Consider the following 17,516-nt stretch of genomic DNA (forward strand, 5'->3'; position numbering starts at 1 on the left):
AAAAAGAGTACAGGAATTTTTTGGGTCATCAAGCAAAATTAAAAATAGGCAAGGCAACTATAGTGAAAGCAAAGCAAGCAAAACTAGAACTATTTTCTGTAGTTACTGTGTAAATATACAATATTTTGTGTTGTTACAGTCTAAGTCAAACTTGTTACCCCCTTGTTTCATGTAGTTACATAGTAAATACGGCATCTGCGGGCTGTAAATTAAAGTGGCACTTGTTACCCCTTTGTTTCACGTAGTTACAGAGTAAGTACAGCATCTGCGGGCTGTAAATTAAAGTGGCACTTGTTACACCTTTGTTTCCTGTAGTTACAGAGTAAGTACAGCATCTGCGGGCTGTAAATTAAAGTGGCACTTGTTACCCCTTTGTTTCATGTAGTTACAGAGTAAGTACAGCATCTGCGGGCTGTAAATTAAAGTGGCTCTTGTTACACCTTTGTTTCCTGTAGTTACAGAGTAAGTACAGCATCTGCGGGCTGTAAATTAAAGTGGCACTTGTTACACCTTTGTTTCAGGTAGTTACAGAGTAAGTACGACAACTGCGGGCTGTAAATTAAAGTGCCACTTGTTACACCTTTGTTTCACGTAGTTACAGAGTAAGTATGACAACTGCGGGCTGTAAATTAAAGTGGCACTTGTTACACCTTTGTTTCACGTAGTTACAGAGTAAGTACGACATCTGCGGGCTGTAAATTAAAGTGGCACTTGTTACCCCCTTGTTCTGTGTAGTTATAGGGTAAATTCAATACTAGAGTACTGGTGTAGATAAACCTAATTTCAGCCAAAGTTATCAACAAAAAACTAAATTACAAATTTAAAAGCATAGTAGAAACACCTTAATTTAACCCAAAACAAGTTTATTTAAAACAAAAATATTTATCCAAACTATAACATATTAAATACTAACAATTTTAAAAGAATAACAAGAAACTGTCAAAACAACTAACGATGAATGAACAATTTAACAAAAGAACATCAATTTAATTATTTGAAAATAATTAACCCCTAAATTTGTTTTTTTTATAGGCAACCGCTTGTTTCCTGCCTTCATTTTTTCAATTTTCGATTTCAGCTGGGGGCAGGATGAAAGAAATTTCAGCAAATCCTTTGCATATGACTGCAAGGTTGTCCCTGCAGTATAGATAGATTTCAGTCATGTGACCTTTTACGTCATGCCGCCATCTTGAGGACCTACCGAGTACCAGTAGGCTATTGACAAGCATTGGCTACCTTGCTACGACTTACGGATTTCTTATCTTTTACTGTCTATGATTCTTATGGATACAGTAAAAAGCTACGAAAGACAACATGTCGCATCTTGACTGTCATGAAAATAAACGCTACTTTAAAAAAATATATCTTGGTTAGGGTGTTATGCCTTCTCGATCCCTGATGCGTTCTTCCAGCCGCTGTCCGCTGCTACCGAACTACCACTATTTTACAACATAAGAAGGCGCGACACAACATGAAACTTTGCTCGAAGTATCACCTGGATCTCTACACATGAACGCGGGCATTGAGAACATTGTTTTTGTACACAGAGTTTACTAAAAAGAAAGGTTTTGTACAACTGACTTTGGCTGTTATGGTGTCCGCTCGTCATCTCTGCCAGACGTAAATAATCGATTTCCGAATGCGAATGAATGAATCTCATATAAGGCTCCTTTTTCAACTAGAAGGTCATTATTGTTTTTCACTTGCAACAAAACAACGACTTATCCGTGCATTTTTAAGGAACTATGCTTTAGGAGATATCATCTTTACTCTCCTCCCTCCTTACGTCGCAATTGGAGATCGATACATCTTGACTGGGAAGAAAGCGGCGAGCGGACGCCAAATCATCCAAAGTGAGTTGTTCAAAACCTTCTTTTTAGTTAACTCTGTGTTCACAAACAATGTTCTCAATGCTCGAGTTCACGTGTAGAGACATAGGCGATACTTCGAGCAAAATATCATGTTGTGTTGAGCCTTCTTAGTGTTGTTAAAATAGCGATTTTGATGCTCACAGCATATTGAAGGCATAGCTTCTAGTTCTTTTGCGACCACTTCAGGTCCTCAAAATGGCGGAAGACAAGTGATTGACGTCAGCTGACATCCATGTATAGGGAGGCACTGTGAAGTCTTCTCCCTCTGATGCAATTGCCACCTGTAATCACACAAGTAGAGAAATATTTATATATTTAGCAGAATGTCAAAAAAGAAAAAACTTGTTACACTAGTACAATAATAGGAAATGAATGGGAAAATATGAAAAAAAAAATGTTTTTGTGTGTGTACAATTTACAAATCAGCCACGATATAAAAAAGTGCACAGCATGAATGAATGGGTGAAACTCTAAAGCATCAAGAGTGCAAGACAGACAGACAGACAGACACACCAACCCTATATCACGAAATTACGTGACTATTTCACGCATGGAGCAGCGTGAAAATGTCATGCTTTGCCGTGTTTGAGCAAGAGCATGTCACGCTTTTCTGTTTGTGTCACTGTCACGTATTGGTTACTCAACTTTTTTGTCCTATTTTCAAACCATTGTCGCTTTGGTTTAGGGTTAGATTTGGTGCTTGTGTTATATGTCACTTTAAGTATTTGTCACTTTAAGTATTGGTTTATAAAAAAAAGATACAAGGCTTATTCTTTTATATTTTCTAAACTTTAACCAGATTTCACCTGTTGGGGTTAGAGTTTGTTTAGGTAAGGATGTAATTTTATGTAAATCTAACCCTAAACCGAAGCGACAATGGTTAGAAATTAGGACAAAAAAGTTGAGTAACCAATACGTGACAGTCACACAAACAGAAAGCGTGACATGCTCACCCTCTGCACGCGACCCTCTGCACGCGCTTCTCCCGGCTTCACTCTTCACAAGCACCTGCCTGCTCTTGTGCTCAGCGCGAACTCAAGTCATTTAAAAAAAAAATTACCTCATAGAATAACATTGTTTTAGCGTTTCTTTTTTCTTTCTTCAGGTAGTAACTTAAATATATGAGAAGGAAAATATATTTGAGTGATTTCCGATCGATTTGACACGTCTATGCTATTAAGAGAATATAATGTTAGAAGCTTTTGATAGGTGACTAAACAGCAGTGGTAAGATATTACATTTACCTAAAGCGAATTGAATGTGTGTTTGTCATTTCGTTTTACCTCAGAGTCTAACATTATTCTAGTGAAAATAAACGGCTATGGTAAGATCTGTTAACCTAAAGGGAATTAAATGTTTATTCTTTTTTAATAAATATCTGTTTTAAGTCTTCTATATTGTGTTAAAGTCACTGGTTGTTTATATATTTGATAAAATACCATGTTATCTAAATATGTGTTGAGGTATTTTATTATATTAAATTAAATTAAAAATAACCTGTGTTATAATACATTCATATAATATAACATTCAGTAATATAACATTCAATAATTCTAACGTTAGGGGAATGTTAAAATAACCTAAAAATAACAGTAGGGGAATGTTTATTTTCTTTAAGAAAACATTCCTTGCTATTAAACAAAAACCTTGGAAAATAACATTCTAGAAACCAAAAACTAATGTTAGGGGAACGTTTGGGGTACCAAATTGTTAGCTGGGGATGGGCAGAAATAGTTGGCTTACATGGAAATCCAGGATTTATCAATATTCTACATTAAACAGTGTATTTTTTATTCGGGCTACTTGAATTCATTTCGGGCTACCAAAAATGAAAGAGTGCCTGCCCGAAGGGCTATCAGGGATTAAAAAATTTTGCAAGCCCTGGTATCTCTATGGCAAACGTGCGGGGGAGGGCTGAGCCCACTCGGAACTACGGGAGCACAGAGGGGAGTGTTAGCGGATGTTAAAGAGGAAACCGATTTAATTCAAACAAATCGATGTTAAACTACACATTCGAGTTAATCGATAAAATCGATTTATCGCCCAGCCCTATCTGATTGTGTAGTTTGTTTAGTGTGTTGTGATTCGATAGCAGCATAGCTTGCCGTTAGCTAAGCAGATGACTGACGTATTCCTGTGGGCGGAGTTTAGTAAAAAAAAAATTCTACTGAGGTCATTAAAGCGGGAAGTAGAGGGCTAAAGTCCAAACCGGCCGTTCGCTGTAGGCTTTGAGGTATTCAGAGGAATTCTGTTAAAGAAAATATATCACCTGGGAGTGAACTTTGAGCTTCATCATTTTACAAGTATTATTAATGCTATTATAGCAGGGCTCGAAATTGCGACTATTTTGGTCGCATATGCGACCGAAATTTAATCTGTGCCACCTTAAAATATATTTGGGAGCATTTGTGCGACTGCCCATTTTGTTGTGTGGTGCGACTTGATTTAGATTGTGATGCTGCGTGCTGCTGTTCCAGGTTCAGTGTTCTCCAACGTTACATAACCAATCAAATTTCACCATTAAGTTCTTGCGTTTAATGAAGACCGCAGATTGGCTAAAAATAGGCGTCAGTCATTCCTTGTTGCCGTGCTACGTTGGTACGTGAAGCGCGAAAATGTGAAAGACGAACCGTCCGCGAGCGTGACGAGAACGAGCCGACTACAGCCAATGTTACTACTGTAATTAATGACGACGATCCGGATTCAAATGCGACTCCACCACCGGAAGATAAGACTTGCCGTTAAACCTTTCAGAGAAAGTGGCTTCAAGATTACGAGTGGCTCCGCTATGAGAATGGCTCGATGTAACTTAACGTTACTGTGTTTACTGTAAATCCTTTAAAACGGCGTTGGTGGTGGAATCAAAACATTTTAAGCGCCTAACCTTGCTTAAACACCGACCTGTCTGTCAAAGAGTGTTTGATTGTGTATGTGCGCATGCGCTGGTGAATGGACATCCGACATACATCCTTGTGGTCCATGTTGATGTGGAACACGACAATGTTGATGGTATGTTTTTATAGTATTTTTTAAAACATTGCCTATTTAGTAGTAATAGCATCCTGGTATTGCAGTTATCAATACCAATATATATATATTAGCCTTCTTTATTAAGGTCACTTTTGTAATGTCCCAATTAATCAGTGTTTTACGTGTTTGCTAGATTTTCTATTGTAATCTTAATCATTTTACCTGTAATTGTTAAATTATTATTGCTATACTATTTCAACAACATTTGGGTATTAATTTTGGAATCTATGCAGCAAAAAATAAAATGAAATAAAATAAATAGAAGACCAAATTTTAAATGCTGGCCATGGTGGCGTTTTATTTTTTATAAAATAAATCTATTAACATATACATTGTAGTTTTGGTGCCTTTAATTTTTGGATGGATGCGCCTAAATTTTTGCTGGTGCTCCTAACTCTTTAAAGTTGGGAGCACCAGTGCTACCAAATAAAAAAGTTAATTTTGAGCCCTGTATAGCAACATTACAAACTAACTAGGGTTTAAAAAAAGGGATATAGAAGAACGTGACCTTTAACTAAAGGTGGCATAGGTATAACAGATATCACACTTTTAAAACCTGTGCTTTTAATATTGTCTGAACATTTGTAGATAAATAACATATATAACATATTTTGAGTTTATGCATGAGAGCGCCCTCTGGCTTTTGGATGTGGCAGCATTTGACCATAACTTATTGAGAAACGCTTAGGTTACTCACGTAACCCCGGTTTCCTGAAATAACGGGAACGAAGCATGGCGTCAATTTAGCTGACGCTATGGGGGGAAACTCCTGTTTACTCCGTGACTGAAGCCTATTGGTTAACGTCTGTACAAAGTACAGACCAATGACGTTTGAACCCGCGCGCGGGATGCACACGTCCTTATATAAGCGCGGTTCAATCGTTATTATTATTCGACTGAAGCGCGCAGCCGAATAACACTCGCTGAGTAGACGTTTGTAGCACGGCAAGAGACGCAATGCTTCGTTCCCGTTATTTCAGGGAAACGGGGTTACGTGAGTAACCTAAGCGTTCCCTTTCAATATGGTTCACTTCGCATTGCGTCAGTTTAGCTGACGCTATGGGGGAACGTAATCCCATCACGCCGTGCATACACAACGTACTGAAGTGCCTTACCGGAGAGACACTGCGTGTGGCCCTATACCCGGCATATTCACCGCTTTAAAGCAAATGTGTAAGCACCATATAAATTGTTGACGCGCACACAGTGGGGTTTTAAACGCACCGGGGGCACATAACATAGCACAAGACGGCGAGGTACCGAGCGCGCCGAGGCTGTGCGAGATAAGTAAATTCAGAGTCACGTTGGTGAGCTCGCTAAGCGCACCGTGGTGTACACATAAAACGCATGAGCGTGCATGATTGAGCCGAGAGAACCTGCGCTCGTAGGGCAGGGACGTCTAAGCTGTACAATCTGACAACGTAGACGGCGAAGACCAGCCGGCCGCATAGCAGATATCAAATATAGATACCCCTGTAGACCAAGTTCATGAAGAAGCCAAACTCGCACAGAGTGGGCTCTATATAGGACATAGCTCATAGAGGGGCGTGAGCCAGTGCGATGGTTTCAACGATACATCTAAATAACCACTGTTAGCAACAGACATACGTGTAGTGAGTGATCTGCGAAGCTCACGAACGGCCGATCTGACTATAATATGCGGCAGAACGGTTCGTAGCGTTGGATTATACAGATACCACAATAGTGTGAACCCAGGTGCGCCCTCGAGCGCATCGGGATGCATATAGGTAGTATTATAGTGCACAGATCGGTGAGCTTTCCAAGCGCGCCGTAAATGTGTATTGACTATAAATTGCACGGGCACAGGTGAACACTTGAATACATCGTGAATGCATATAGATGAATCAGAGTGTTATAATGCACAGGCCGGCAAGATTCTCGAGCGCGCCGTCATGTGTTCTGATAATAAATTGTGCGCACACGGGTGAAGTCTTCAGTGCACCGTGAATGCGTATAGATAAATCAGTGCACAGAACGCGCCGTGAATGTGTACAGATATGATTGATGAACATAACGGTGGGCACCCAACGCTTTTCCAAGCGCATCTTATTGTATACCAAAATGTTATAGCGTGTACATGTGAGCTTCTCTAAGCACACAGTGGACGCATATAACTAAAAACCATATCGTGCATACAGGTGAGCTAATGGGCGCACCTTTAATGCAACAAACCTCAGTAGTGCGCGAAGCAGGGATGTCGAAGCTGTAAACTGACAACGTGGACGGCGGGGACCAGCCGGCCATGTCACAATTGTCAAATGAGAAACCTCTAAGACCATGCCCATGCTCTAAGACAAGTGAGCATAATTGTCACAGAGGTGATAACGTCAAAGATCCATAAATAACCTGTATTGACAGGTGCTCTAGTGAGTGATCTGTGACGCAGATGAACAGCTGATCGTCTGATGTACGTCAGACGTATCTGTCATACAGGACCTTGGACAGTTCCAGAGCGCTGTGCCTCGGGCACCGTCCGCATCTGAGAAATGACAGGCTTATGAATAAAGTGAATGGCCAGCCGTAAAAGCATGGTTCGCTGTTACCGCCGCCGTCCGCATCTGAGAGATGACAGGCTTGTGAATTAAATGAATGGTCGGTCGTAAAAGCGTGGTTCGCTGTTATCACGGCCACATAGATATAGGTAGGGCAGAGAGCCGCCGTGCCTCTGTAGTGAGGAGAAAAGTGTTCCACCCACGATTCGCGGGGGGTTTAGACTTTCAATGTCACTAGACAGAATGAATCAGACTTTGCATAAGGACGCCTCGTGAAAGGGGTCCTAGCAGCTTGCGTCAATGTGTCATAAGGCAGGTTAATATTTTGAATCTTGGTAGTTTAAGCATGAGATGCGTATCACTCTGATTGAACATAGCTTATAAAGCGATGCAATGAGTTTATAAAGGAGATGACTCGTCAGCTTGTTCAGGGGGCGAGATCTCAGTCTGGTTCGGTAAATAATGAAACCACCGTAGTTTGCCCGACCGCATTATCACAATAACACGGTCGAGAGTGCTGCAGTGCTAAATCATCCCCTTAATGTACCGTATTCGCAGTACAAGGTGATTGATATGAGACAAACGGCGTTCCACGCGCCGAAGGCTGATTGCCGTCGTAAAGCGTGTTCAACCCACAGCAGATGCTGGGCTAGCTCGTAATGACAGCACTTCATGCAGCCGTGTGTAACTTAAGCATAAGCGTCCCGGCCGTCAGCTCGGGGCGGGACCTTTGCTTAGTCAAACTGAAGTGGACTTATGAACAGAATGCCACGATATTCAGCTTTCTGAGGCTCGTTAGAGGGGTACGTGTGTCCGTCCTAAACGAGATGCTGCGCGCGTCTGACTGTGCGCACGCTTTGAGCTTTGAAACTTATTGTGGCGGGTAGCAAGCTCACTTGAGGTTGATATTACCCTTAATATCTCCGAGTATTGGAGCGGAGGTGTGAGCGTCTTCGGATCCGCTAATATAAATCAGCTATATGGCCGAAAAACGTCATAAACCGCTTGGCTGTAAGCCTTTGAGTGGCCGTCCGGAGAGGGCGCGATTCAAACGCTTGGAGCCATGCAAAAGTCTGAGGCTGTCGTCTCTCTAGGAAGAGAGAATAACAGCCGTAAGACTGAGGCGGGCGAAACTGAGGCGGGCTGCGAGCGAAATTGGCAGAAAGGTGTTAGAGACACCGTACAGTCATGGGGTGTCAATACACAGTATATGGCCAAACCGGGGTTTTTTCGGCTGCGAGCGAATTTGGCAGAAAGGTGTTAGAGACACCGAACAGTCGTGGGGTGTCAATACACAGTATATGGGCAATCCGGGGGTTTTTCGGCAAGCGTCGATAGAATTATGGACAGCGGGCCATGTGTGCGTATTACTGATTGCTTGTCAGTAAGGCGATAAAGTGTTTAGAGACACCGTACAACCGTGGGTGTCAATACACAGTATACTAAGCACGGAAATTACTCTTTTTAGAGGAATTAAATACCGTTCGCCACTATAGTGAGGTCGCATAACCGACAGTATTACACAGTATGTTTTGATAAACAGCACACAGAAAACATTTCAGGGCAGTCCAGCCTTGGCGCGACTTAACCCTTTCTCCCAGACAGTTTCGTTCTCTGTTGATGCAGCTGTGCTGCGGAGACCAGAGCTCACCCGTTCAGGTGCACAAGCCTCAGTAGTGACGGTGACCGAACGGCTCACGGAGCAGAGCAGTATGTCTAGGTGGTTTAATGTCAGACTGAACCCATCGCAGAGAGGAAGTCTGCCGTGAGGCCCGCGGTTTTGCCGTTTATTAAAAGGGCAGAAAAACCGGGTATATAAGAATGTACTAATATTCAGCGCACTGATATAGGACGGGACTGAATAAAGGGAGGTATTCAGGCCTCAGTATATTATAAACAAATTCGTTCTGCCTCTGATTCCGTCTAAACCAGAGAGAAATGACCGGGCAGACGAACAGTGAGCTATCCGAAGTGAGACAGGCTCAGGCCAGTAAAGCTCTATAATAAGTGTTTTAGCGCTCCAATAGAGGCGTGTCCGCCTTATCGAGCAGACGAATGAGATTGTGCCGCTCCAGGAGGGGAGGGGCATGAAGCTCTCTTATAATAAGTGTTCTTGGTGCTCCAATAGCGGCGAATCCGCCCTATCGAGCAGACGAATGAGATCGCGCCGCTCCAGGAGGGGAGGGGCATGAAGCTCTGTAATCGTTGAACACTAGACAGCTGCATTTAGAGGCAGTGAGCCGTAATACCGCGTGCTAACTAAGCCGTTAAGAGACCTCACCACTGTGGGGAAAGGGGCGAGGGACTCCGCGAGCGTGGAGCACGAGTGGCTGTGCTATGACAGAGAACAGGGGCAGACCGCCCGTGTATGCTTGTCGTATGCATCCAGTTCTACGGTTCCCCGCTTGTTCATCTCAACAAGAGAGGAACGGCAGAGGGGAGCAGCAACACAGACAGAATAGCCATGCGTCGTATGAACGGTATCACCCGATGCACTCGGGGGATTAATATATGTGCCAGAGATCTCGCCACTGAATGTGAGAGGAGCGAAGGGACTCTGTAAGCATGAACGGTTGCGGTGTGACAGAACACAGGGGGGTTAGTCCGTGTGTGCTTGTCTATGCATCCATCTAGTCTCATGGCTCGCCGTGTGTTCATCTCGGCGAGAGAGGAACAGCAAGGGGAGCACGAAACATGGATAAGACAACCAAAGCATAAGCGCGGTCCTGGCGTGGGAGGTGCCAGACCGGTAACGCGCTCGGAGGAAATTCATAGCAGAGAGGCTCACCGAGCCGCTGTGCTGGACGCTATTACAACAGCGCCTGCTCTTTTAGCTTATAGCTTTATATTAAAAATATTGATCTTACCGGGCGGCCGCAGGGGAGACCTCGTCAGGCGTGTGTCCGCTGCACAGGGCTCGTACCACGGCAAGCAAAGGCTATCTTCGGTTCTCGGCCGGAAAGCGGCAGGGGAAGACGCTAGACCTGGACTCTGCTATCTTCGGTTCTCAGCCGGAAAACGGCAGGGGAAGATGCTAGGCCTGGACTCCGCTGCAGGGCTTTTGTCAACGGCGAGGTAAGGCTTCTTCTTTTCTTTGGAGCAGCGAGAGGTTCGCGCTGAAGGAGAAAATAATGAGCTCCTGACGATTGAACCGCGCTTATATAAGGACGTGTGCATCCCGCGCGCGGGTTCAAACGTCATTGGTCTGTACTTTGCACAGACGTTAACCAATAGGCTTCAGTCACGGAGTAAACAGGAGTTTCCCCCCCATAGCGTCAGCTAAACTGACGCAATGCGAAGTGAACCGTATTGAAAGGGAACTGGGCATAATAATTGTACAATTAATTATTACACCCCTACAGTATAGCCACTGTCCATCTGTGATGGATAAAAGTCTGCCGCACAATGGGTAACACTGAATAGACACACAACAGTACATCATCTAATCATACAAAAGAAGTAATGTAGTACCTATTATAACACAACATAGCCGTGTTTTTTAAAGGCCTTCTTCACCCCTGAACCATCCATGTACATTGTTGCCATCAATCTGTTTGTAAGAACTCTGATAAAAGAAAAAAGACAACCAATTATATACATGATAACAGTAATCGTATTTATGTGTTTGGTGAGGGGAAAGATGTGGAGCTAGGGCTGTCGTGGTGAAGGGATTTCCCTTGCAGTGATTTTGCGTGGCTCACTAGCGCGCTATGCGGTTTTAAATGTCTTTCCGTTATGAGAAAAAGATTAACAAGCTATACTATTATATAAATATATTTTTTGAAAAAACTAAAATAAATTGAAGAACAATTTCTTAACAAGAAGTTTTTTTAAGTGCAAATTTACATAGCATCGGCAAATACAAAACAAAGCAGTGTCTTAAAAATACATGTAAATTAGACCGTATTTATGCACCTGTAAATGTACAAAACGAATGCAATATAGAAGGCAATGAATATTTATTTTTGGCAATTTCAATAGTATATTAGTAGATAAATTAACTTGTATCTATTAAGTATGAAAACGAATAAATCATTGTTTTGGCTAATTTAATCTGGATAGATCATTTTTAGACTGATTTGTCATAATTTCAGATCAAGCTTAAATGCTATCTATAACAACTTAAATTATATTCCGAGTGTAACTTGGTCGAAAATATGTAGAAATATAGCCTATGCGAGAACAAATTACAGAACAAAAATGTTTAGCTCACGCGGACTGAACGAAAAGCCGTTAATTAAGCGAACTCTCTGTAAAATAGAGGACGTGCAGAAACAATCAGGTCGGCAGATGATCATCAATGTTTCTAATGTTTCAGGCAGAGACTGGTGACAAAAAACTTTAATATCTAAATGTCCAGGTAAGAGTCAAGTGTTCAGTCAGTTAATAATAAAGCAACCGGCATTAATGGCTGCAGTTTCCTCATCCACGGAGCGGACGCTGTAGATACACAAAGAAAAAAACTAAATGATTTTATTTTAAGTGGTTTTAATGCTGGTAAGCAATCAGTTATATTATGGTGCTTTGTATTTGTGTTGATCAGTTAAATTAAAGTAATTTTAATCTTTATAACTGCATCTAGATGCAGACGACGCAGCTATTCTGTCATCTTAGTTTCACTTCTTTCACACATTCACTGTATGATTTAACGAAATATGAATAGTATAGTATTACATTTTGAATTGAAATTTACGAAAAACAAGTTACTCTCTTAACTCTTGACAATCTATTTGGCCTTTATTATACATGTATGATGTGAAAAACAAGAAGGGCATAGCTATATATGAATTTAATGTGAAAAGCGCGGTTGTTGCGGTTACGTGTCATTCATGCGGTTAAGCTTCTCAGCAGTGCGGAAATACAGGATTGCGGTTACCGCGACAGCCCTATGTGGAACTCGGTCCATTGTTACACCAAACAGCACATATAGGCTAACAACATACAAGGGAGGAAAAAACCCTGGATAAGCAAATCACAGGGAAAGATTCAGAGCACCCACTCACCCTCGGGCCCCGGACAACATCACACGGTGAAAGATGCAAGAGTCACAACACTGGCACGGACAATCCGGATAGTAGTCTCTGGAGGAGCATGAAGGAACACAATGGCTGGAACAAACAGAGACTCCAAACAAACGATCTGACAAAGACAAGAGAGACAGGGTGTTAAATATCAGGTGGAATGAGCAGCAGCTTACATCTCCTAAAACTGACCTTAGACGAGTCATTTTACATTCATAAGGTTTATTTTCAGGGTTTTTCGTGGCATAAAACTAGGCGGAGGTGGTGTCATCCTGATCTTAACTTGTACACACACGTAGGCCTACCGTACCTTTAAGTGGCTTACCCAAAGTGACTTCAACTTATTATTTCTAATAAAATTTGATTAAAATGACAATTATTAAGTAAAAATGTATATAAAACATTAATTATTTTACCAAACAGGAATGTTTTTAATAAAATAAAGCTTTTTATCACCTTTAACTAACTTTTTAGCCCACAATGGCCAACTGATTTAACCAGTTTTACTAAATGATCAAAGCTCATTCACATCTTGCAATCTCTGTGGTTTATTTTAAATGATTCAATCAGGGTATATTCAGGAATCATAGAGATGAATTTACTACCTTTTTCACCACCTTCACAAGATTTTTTACTACCAACACGACATATGACTGAAAAGTTCAATAGCTTAAATGAAGCGGTTCAAATGTCATTCGTGTGCGAGAACGTCGTACTGGGGAACTCGCTGTGTACAGTTACAGTATAGCCTAACTTACCGATTCAACGATCCAACTGCACTGATAAAGCAAAACAATGATGTTGCCTACGCTACGTCATATTAATTTCGCATCCAACTTTAGTGGACAATTTTTTGAATCACTTTTATTACGAACAAAAACTGTAAAACTAACATTCCTCGCGACATTTCAAAATCGTAGACATTTAAAAAAAAACAAGTTATCTGCTTAATGGATCTAACTCTGTTAAATTACCTCAGAATCCTTCACAGTAATGTTACATTAACTAACGGGTAATTTCAATTCACAAAAAGAACAAATTAATCATTGCAACGTCAAATATTTAATCAAAACACAATCTTCTAAGTTTTTAAAGTCACCAAATTATGTTTTATTTCATGAGATGTTTATTACTCACCTGATAAAAGCGCCAACTTTCTCGACCTGCTTCGACTTCCCTCCATCACAGCTGGCCTGACGTGATGACGTGCGTTTCAACGGTCATCAACGTCATAAATCTTCCAAATATTTTTTATTTTATGTTTTTCCGTGTATACATGTATAACATTGTCATCCTAGGTTTGCATCAATTTACACACAAAAATAAATAAATAAATTGTTGAAGTCCATTCTTTAGCTGCAGAGAAACCCAAGAATGTCCAAAAGCTATGGCGCCATCTACAGGTGGTATTAGGAATAGAGAATATAAATAGGCATTGTAGGTCCTACATTTTTCATAATTAAAATAATTTTTTTTTAAACAAATATGATTTTTTTTAAGAACCCTAGCATTGCATCTATCAGTTAAAGACAAGAAAATTTAAATAATTTAAAAATATGTAGCATTTTCACTAACTAATGTAAATTTTCCATAAATTACCATGTAGTTGTAATACTTTATATGCTTACATTATAGGGTATTACAATTTCATTATCAATTACAGCAAATGTATTTTAATTTTAAAGTATATAATATCACTAAAAAAAAAAATGATAAAAAAAAAATAAGTACTTCATGTGGGGTTACAGCAAAAATGCTGCCCTTTTTTGTCAAATATAATAATTACTGTTCGCTTAATTATTTCATTAACAGTAATTCACATAAATAGTTTTTTTTTGTTTGTTATTTGTTTTACCCACAGAAGTTGCAGAAGTCCACTTTTATGCAGAATTCCAACAACATATGATTCAAAACATATGTGCCAAATGGATGCATTTTAAGGCCCCAGTTAATTATTTTATTATTTTAAATTTACATTGATATCAATTTGATGTCAATTTGACATCAACTGAACGCCTAACATGACGTTGATTTGACGTCAACTCAATGTCAAACATGTTGGCCCGTATACTTACATAATCAATTTCAGTATGGAATAAAACTCATATTTTCACAAATTAACCACCAGAAGGACTTAATGTATAATCTAACTTTGAAATGATGCTTTGCAGCATCTTGATCAAATCTTGCCTAATATTTGACGTCAAATTGACATCAAGGTTCCCGCTGGGAAGTATACTATAATTACAGAAATGTATGCTGTAAATTCGCTGAACTTACGCAGTACTTTACTGCATATATCCTGGTTGTTACCCCTTTATTTCCCAAATATTATAAATTGTTCCCTTATAATTACACGTACCTACTTCATAAGTACACTATAATTACAGAAACATACGCTGTAAATTCGCTGTACTTACGCAGTACTTTCCGGGCTGTAATCTAAAGCGTTACCTTTGTTTTCTCTCAGGAATAAGAAAAGAGTTTTGGGTCTTATGTGACTTTCTACAAAACTACATCATGAACTTCAGACTCTCATCATTGATCCTGCTGATACACATTCAAGGTATGAACACTTTTGAGTAGACGACAGTTTTGTGCTTGTTGGACATTTGGGAAAAGCATCAGTGTTGTTTACTGCATTAAGACAGTGATATAAGACAAGAGTCATACAAACCTTAATTATTCAAACAAGAAAATGTAGAAGCTGTCACCGGGGCAGTGCACTTTCAAAAGTAAACTTTATTTCTACCTAAACAGTGCATATAAGTATATCAAAGGTACATATTGATACATCTGAGGTATGTAAATAGTTCAAATGAAGAAATAATTTTTCTGACAGTGTAGTTAAAGACAAGCTGGAGAGCCCAGAATGTAACCACAAAGTTGTCTTCCCACAGACGCTTTACATGTAATTTACTGCTTTGTGTTTGTAAGGGTGGATTTACTACAGTGGTTCAGTCTGTAGGAACACTGAAATGACTGAGAAATGTTGACAGCAAGAACTTCTTGTCAATTATCACCCTTTTTAAATGGAAATAAGCGCAGTTATGATAGCAAAATATGTGGGAGAGCATTGCTAGAGTATATATATATTGTAATGCAATATGTAGAGTTTAAGTAGTAGCATTAAATCAAAACTAAACAACAGATTTGTAAATTAAATGCTTTAATAACAAAACTGTATTGGTTACACTATAAATGCATGAAATGTTAAATAATACAATGAACTGTTTCCAATGTGTATGAGATATTACCTGATACTATAGAGAACAGAGTAAGAAAGAAAGAGACACCACTAGATACGTCCGTTTGTAATCGTATTGAAAAGCCTTCATGTAGTTGGAGCTGATGGTGTGGTGGGCAGCGCTCCAACATGTGGTGCTTTTGCGCTTTCGGTGACCCGAGATTGATTCATCACTCGTGGTTATTTGCCGATCTCATACCCCTCTCTCCTCCCTGTACTTTTCATTCCTCTCCTAACCTCACTATTGATATAACAAAAAAGAAAAAAAGAAAAAAAAGAAAAGCCTTCATGTAAACACCTAAATCAACAAGATTGAGGTCGATTGGATGCAAATTTGTATCGTATTGAAGGGGGTGGTGTTCTTACCCATGTGTACTCTGCTAGTCTAGTAAGTTATTGTCAAGTTTATCATTCAAGTTTACTGTTAAGCATTCAAGTAGTTCCTGTCATAGTTTAGTGTAGTCTTATTCTGTTTATCATCTGTCTTTGTTGGTGCCTTTAGGTGTTTTAGGCACCAATTGGGTTTTCTTTTGTACCCAATAAACCTTGTATGTGTACATCCAAAGCCTGCTTCTGGGTTCTCTCTCTCTCTCTCTCTCTCTCTCTCTCTCTCTCTCTCTCTCTCTCTCTCTCTCTCTCTCTCTCTCTCTCTCTCTCTCTGTGTGTGTGTGCGCGTGCACGAGGATTGCAGAGTGGTTTGGCGTGAGTGAGAGCAATCTTGAGTGAGTTTCTATTTTCTTATTTCCTAAATCTTTATATGCTTTAAGTCAGATAAAAGGCATTTCGTTTGTGAGTGTTGTAAAGCGTTTAGCTGACTTTTAGTCGGCGTTCTCCGAGTAATGGAGACAAACGCGGGAGACTTTACAAGTATGTCTGTTAGAAATGGGTGCAAATGTATACCTGAACCCGCTGTTACGGTGGAAGAGTGTTTATTAGCCGTAAGCGCTGTGATCGGTGGGGCAAACATAAGTTCGGCATCTCGAATGAATAAGGCTGTTGTGTTTTTTCTAAAGGAAGTTCATATGGTGGACACTTTGATTGAGAATGGTTTAATAGTAAATGATACATTTTTGCCCGTTCTGCCCCTGTCAAGCCCAACTAAAAAAGTTGTTCTCTCAAATGTGCCGCCGTTTGTACGGAATGAAAAATTAGAAGAAATACTTCAAAGACATGGTAGGCTAATGAGTCCCATTAAAATGATTCCACTTGGCTGTAAAAATGCTGAACTTAAACATGTAATGTCGTTTAGACCAGGGGTTTTCAAACTTTTTGTGTGTGTGGACCACTATTTGTAATCAAGAATTTTCGCGGACCACCTCATAATACTTATTATAAAATATGTCTACACAAAGTCCTGAATTAATCTGCACATCAAAATAGGCTTACTAGCACTAAAACTATAACTGGTCATCACATCAGTACAACAGGTTTCTTAACCTTATATCATAATTATTTATATACATATTCTCAGTGTTGGGAAAGTTCACTTTCTACATGAACTAGTTTAGTTCACAGTTCACAAATTTTAAAATGAACTAGTTCAGTTCATAGTTCATATTTGAAAATGTTAAACTAGGTCACAGTTCCAAAAATGAACTAATTTATAGTTATTTTTTTCCCATATTATTATTTTTAAATGATTGCCATTATAGCCCATATAGAACCACCACAGACAGCAATTATTTGATCAGTTTTAACACTGAAGCTAAATGCGTCAGATTTCATCTTCATGTCCAACTTTAAATCCTTATCCAACCAGGGTTTACATTAGCATTGACTGTCTTTTAATTTTTGTATTTGCTTACACATACCTTGAAAGGCTAGCTGGGTGGGG

At 39.9% G+C, this 17,516-nt stretch overlaps 1 long non-coding RNA gene across 1 annotated transcript; it reads right to left on the minus strand.

The window, feature by feature from the left end:
• Positions 1–530: 530 nt before the first annotated feature.
• Positions 531–13,616, minus strand: LOC135741110 (uncharacterized). Its single transcript, XR_010529335.2, has 4 exons — positions 13,573–13,616; positions 12,418–12,553; positions 10,886–10,979; positions 531–2,152 (listed from the first exon to the last, which is right to left on the minus strand). It is a non-coding gene; the product is annotated as an uncharacterized lncRNA (long non-coding RNA).
• Between the last annotated feature and the right edge of the window lie 3,900 nt (positions 13,617–17,516).

This window comes from Paramisgurnus dabryanus, chromosome 24 (assembly GCF_030506205.2).
Source record: "Paramisgurnus dabryanus chromosome 24, PD_genome_1.1, whole genome shotgun sequence".
NCBI classification, from domain to species: domain Eukaryota; kingdom Metazoa; phylum Chordata; class Actinopteri; order Cypriniformes; family Cobitidae; genus Paramisgurnus; species Paramisgurnus dabryanus.